Source organism: Hypomesus transpacificus, chromosome 11, assembly GCF_021917145.1.
Source record: "Hypomesus transpacificus isolate Combined female chromosome 11, fHypTra1, whole genome shotgun sequence".
NCBI lineage: Eukaryota > Metazoa > Chordata > Actinopteri > Osmeriformes > Osmeridae > Hypomesus > Hypomesus transpacificus.
Window position 1 is genome coordinate 17,325,448 of NC_061070.1, and position 6,256 is coordinate 17,331,703.

Below are 6,256 nucleotides of genomic sequence, written 5' to 3' on the forward strand. Positions count from 1 at the left end.
GTATGATCATTTTGAAATTAAAAAGTCACACAAAAAGTTTAGTTACTTTCCCAAGCAAGGATGAAAACTGTGGTACTTCTTTACAAAGTTTACAACATATTAAAAACCTTCTAACCTTGATGCGTTTTGGCCATTATGCCAGGTTGCCACATTGACCGAAAAACATAATTATTTGAATTCCCAGATTTCAGCTTGTTATCCTGTCACTTTAGCGGTCTGGGCTGCATTCCCGGTGGTACATTTAGGTCAACTCACCAGCTGGCAACACAATGAAATCCTGCCAATAAGTCCCAAACTTAGCCAAGACGATATATTTAACCCACAGCATACATTGAAAATGTAACTATTGGGGGTGCTCATTATAATGAGAAGAGCAGCTTCACAACTGACAGTTACAGTATGATTAACCTGTTAACCTTTCATCATAAAGATGCTATAGTGTGTGAAATAAAACTGCATGTCCATATGTTTTTAGATTTTGAGGGGTTAATTTAATGCTGTCACCTGACGGTAAATTGTTATTATTTTAAGGGTTAGACTTTTCAAGGAGACCGATTAATTACTTATTGCTGTTGTGGTAGATGTGAGAGATCATTATTTGGATCACTTCAACCCCTTCTTGGTTTGAACAAATTGCAAAACGATGGCATCTGTTTTTTCCATCTGTAGCAGAAGTTGCAAGACCTCCATGCAGTCTATCTCTCTCTCTTCCCCTCTGTCTCTCTCTCTGTGTCTCTCTGTCTCTCTCTCTCTCACACACACACAGACACACAAATGCACGTTCAAGCACACACACACGTGCACGCCCAAACAGTGTGCGTGCTACATTCGTCCTTCCTCTCACTCTTGCCAGCTGGGGTGCATCTGTGTTCCATCCATGGAGACTCAGAACCTTGAGTGGACCACACAGAGAGGGAGGAGAGGGGGGCTGGGGAGGGGAGGGGAGGGGAGGGGAGGGGAGGGGAGGGGAGGGGAGGGGAGGGGAGGGGAGGGGAGAGGAGAGGAGAGGAGAGGAGAGGAGAGGAGAGGAGAGGAGAGGAGAGGAGAGGAGAGGAGAAGAGAGGAGAGTGGCTGGGCAGGGGAGGGGAGGGGAGGGGAGGGGAGGGGAGGGGAGGGGAGGGGAGGGGAGAGGAGAGGAGAGGAGAGGAGAGGAGAGGAGAGGAGAGGAGAGGAGAGGAGAGGAGAGGAGAGGAGAGGATAGGAGAGGAGAGGAGAGGAGAGGAGAGGAGAGTGGCTGGGCAGGGGAGGGGAGGGGAGGGGAGGGGAGGGGAGGGGAGAGGAGAGGAGAGGAGAGGAGAGGAGAGGAGAGGAGAGGAGAGGAGAGGAGAGGAGAGGAGAGGAGAGGAGAGGAGAGGAGAAGAGAAGAGAAGAGAGGAGAGTGGCTGGGCAGGGGAGTGGGGGGAGGCTGAGGAGAGAAGGGAGTGCACAATGAGGGAGGGGGGGCGTCCTGTCGAGTGTGCAGACATTTCCGTGTGGCATCAGCAACCAATTCTGGCACGCCAAGTATGCCAGCGTTGCAAAAGTGAACCAAGTTACAATAACTGCTATGGTGTGTGAACTTAGGTAAGAGGAATTCAGGTTAGACACTCAAACGCTGCACAGTAACATAACAACTCCTTTGGACTTCTAGTCATGTAGCAAATTCCTGACAAAAGACGTAACATTCTCTCTACCTCTACATCAAATCATGATCCCAAGCAGAACACTAAATTGTGCTGTGTCACTTCAAATCTGTCTCGCTCCTCCCAAACAAATCCATACAGTGCCTCCTCATTGTGCCACTTTGTCCCGAAGCAGACAAGGCCCCGCATGGCAGTTAAGAACGGTACGCCTGGGTATTTGAAAGTAAATGATTTTTACTTGTCTGGGAAACAAGCCTTTAATCCCCCTGGGTCCTCACTCGTCTAGTACACACACGCACACACACACACACGCACACACACACACGCACACACACACACACACGCACACACACACACGCACACACACACACGCACACACACACACCTGAAGCACAAGCCATGTTCAATACGTGAATACCTCCACAGACGGCTGGTGACAGTGATATTATTCAACCCAGGAGGCCGTGGGCAGGGCCACATGTCCCCATGGCACTGGCTCAGGAGAGGAGACAGGCTACATCTCATTACCACATGGCTGGAACAGTCAGCATCCACCCCTGTCCACACATGTCCGGCCGAGGCAGCGTCAAGTCAACACGTCTGTCTAGGAACACTGTCGCTTCATGCAATGAGAAAATATAAAAGGGTTTCTCAATGGAACGACTGAGTCATTGCAGCTACTATATTTGATGAAAGGCTGTTCATATGAACACGCACGAAGCTTCCACACACACAGCGCTGTGCTCCGTACCTCTCACACCACTTGGGAGGAGCGTTTGGCTCTGGGGATGTGGGATCTGTGCTGAGGAGGATATTGTCCATATGGTGAGAATGATGAATGTCACTCAGCCTTCAAACATGCGTGCAGACGCGCTCTCTAGGCATGATATATCGTGCGCACGCCTCCCAAAAGCTATAGACCACAGCAAAAGTGACAAACTCAGACTGGATCGAATTGGTGCCTTTTATTCATATTTATTTAAGTACTTGTGCTGTGTTAACTAGCCTCCTGTGAGAGAACGTTTGTCTTCTCATGAAGAATGCATGTACTCTAGGTTGACACGCGTGATCAGTTTACTGACAAAGTGGACGACCGTTGGGATCAAATTTCTACTCGTTCTTAACAGCAACATTGGCACTATCACTCATTTGCGCAATTTGTTCAAATGTATTCATGAAAATAACAGGGTGTGTCTTATAAGTGATAGGGCCTCTTTGACATTTCAAAAAGCTAGATTTGTCTCTTGAGCCAAATTGTTGCTGAAAAAATGCCTGTTTCATTGCTTTCCTATTGCCTTGGGATTAGCATTTTTTAAACATATCAAAACTTAATCCATTAAAAGTAATGGCCTAAATTGATATTTTACACACAGTTTCATTGATGCTTTTTAAAATCTTTTTTTTAAAATCAAACATCCCCCCCACCCTCCACCCTCAAAAATTGTTTATTCATGAGTTCAGTCTGTTTCCTCGTTTGAATGTTTGCCTGTAAACAATAAACCCATTTACAAGCTAATCCACAGCTTTCCATACGTTTCATCAGCCATTTATGTCAAAATGATTTGGCTCCTTGCCAGAGATTTGCCTAGGTAAATAATAGAATACAAAACAGCATTATAGATTCAAATTTAACTATCAAGCTGAAGTGAACCATCATTTGTCAATCCATACACAGGATGAGAAAATGTGAGTAGCATAAATGTTGTGTACATTTAAACATTTCCCTCTCTCTCTATCTCTCTCTCTCAGATAGTTTACCAATAGTCCCATTTAACTATTTGACAACATATAATAAAGAACAATGTTTACTTTTGGATTTTATCTCTTTATTTTTCGCTTCTTCCAGTATCATTGTCTCCTGAACAATTCCAGTCACTTCTGATGTTACCAGAAGATTGTACCTGCCCAATGCCTTCCTATTTGGTCAAAAATATTTCCGTACGTACACAGCTTGAAAGAAAGACAGTTCAACTGTAACAGGTGAACTAAATCTTCTTTTTCTAGGTGAGAATTATTGTGACACCAAGTTCTAAGCATATCACCGGTTGTTTTTCTATCTCACACATAACTCACTGGGGAAAACGTGTATTTGATACCAATTAAGAAAATAATTGCCAATAGTGGTCTTCATGTTCTGTCCCTATAAGACAGATCCTCTTCTTTCAAATAAGTTTCATAATGAAGCCTGTCAGCCATCTGACTTTGACAGTTTTCTCATTACGTGATATTTAATTAAAACATAATTGCATTTTCATTCATCAAAATAATATAACTTATAACAAATCTTCATAAATAATTGCATAAAGTTTAAGTGTCATTTTCAGGTACAAAGGGATACGTTTATTCAATTAGTTAAACGCAATTAAATCCTTTTCAGTTTGACAGTTCAGTGAAAAAAAACACAGTCTCGTAAACAATCATACAGGTTTTTTCATTGCATAACACACAGTACCTTGCTTTTTCAGCGCAATCTGCGTGGGAATGTCTGGTGTGATGAGGTGTTTATGACACAGAAGCAGTGGAGGGTGATGGGTAAACACTGTAATTGAGACTAAAACAAAAGGCTCAGAAAACATCCCCTCCTCCCCACTCTTCCCATCCACATGTTGTTGACCTCCCCCCCCCCCCTTCCACACATTTCTATTATCATTCACTCCCCCGCACCTGGTCATGTTGCCTTGACAACCAACACCTGTTTTAGTTTTTTTTATAATTATGCTGGACCTTTGAAAGGCAACATACATTATATACCCATTGATTACCTTGAAGAAAAACATGAGTTTCCCTTAATTGATAGAAATGGAGTCTTGATATCTAACTAATTTATAGAGGGTGACACTATTATTCCTGGGAGAATGGTGACAGTATAGAGCAATCACCTGCTTTTCAATGGACAGATGTTCCACTGTAGAAAGGGTGTTTATTTTTTGGTGTGTATGTTGGGGTTTTTTCCTCGCGGGTCAGATGCTTGTGTGATTTTACTTGTGGAGAAACGGCGAAACAATCGGCGATTGCAGTAGAACAAGATTGATTTGAAACCCTTTCCATGCAAGACTATACATAGACCCCCAAAAAGTGGAACTTTCAGGGAAAATGGGTCATTTATGTGTGTGCTGGGAAAGCAGTAAGCAGAGGTTGTAAACATCCACTTGAAAAATGTTAACAACTGATTGAATTCTAAAATGCTATCTTAGAAATGTGTTCAGAGACCATTGGACCCCTGAGCTACTGAATAAATAATGCTGTTATGGTCACATCAGTTCCCTCCACACACCCACAAACTCCACAAACTCCACACACTCCACACACTACCCCGTCGTTCATCAGTTGACCATTATTTAAGTAAAAAAAAACAAGGATGACGTTGTTGCCGCGCAAAATCTCCGTTCCAACCTGAATAGGATGAAAGCAGACAGCTGTGTGTAGCACCTTACAGGGCTGTCCCCTACACGTCCCCTTAGTTACTCCACGTGTCACCAACAACAAGAGCGTTTGCATATTTACGAGAGAAAGACTCACAAGGACAACAGGAAAAACATCCTGTGTCCTTCCAAACTTATGGAGGCATCGACCTATCAAAATGTGTTTCTATGGTCCTCTTGAGACCCCTGCATGGAGGCTGTCAGTACTGTCTGTGGATATTAGGGACCACTCTGCAGTGGACAGTGTTTCTAGACAGGGGCTGGAGGTTTCAGACAACAGAGGCAAATGTTCCTGGCAGTTCCGGTGGGAAACATTGTGCACCTTAAGTGACCAAATACACAATTTTGTTCATGGAGAACGTGGGTATGTCATACACCTTTACTGTTTTGCAGCTTGAATAGCATTCCTTAGAAATGTGCTTCAGTTAGGAATTTAGATGAATATTTAATGTCTAGCCCCAAGCTGTGGGGCGGTACATGTATGTCATTACCAGTTTAGGAAGTTTTGATAAGATAAAAATAACACATTACAACTTTATTTACTTCTTAATGACTGTTTTCTTTTTCCCGCCTAGTAATGTAATTTCCAGTTGGAGAATGACTGAATCAGATTTGGCTGTAATTAAATGTTTGAATCCTGTATTTTGGTAAACAATGTAGGGTATTCGTTCAAATTTTCCAATGGGGACATGGGCAATCTTTTTAGAGATTGAAATCAGACAAGCACAATACTTTGTCTTCAAAGTGTATGCTGGCAAACTAATTTTCAAAACCTATAATCAATGTAATTGTGTTTGCATGGGGTACACAAATGAAAGTGTCCTTTCGGAAACATTTTTGGTTATTATTCAGTTATCTTCCCACAGACTAGATCATCAAATGTAGACTGTCAATCAAATCTCCAAAAGACAGCCTTCTCACACCAGAAAAGGATGATTTGTGCTCCCGGAGGGGGGAGCGCAAATCATCCTTTTCTGATACAATACACAGCAAAAGTAACTGCTGACATGACCAGTTCTGAACTAAATAAGTTGAATGCAATTTGAAACTCTTATCTCAAGTCAGAAGGTTTATTAGCAAATAAACCGTCTCAGGCCCCTATGTACAAATAAGTGTTTAAAGCATTTTAATTGAAACCTTCCGGTTGAATGGAGAGACTACAGCAGGGGAGTGGGATGATTTTAGATCAAAGGAAATGGGAACAGAGTAAAT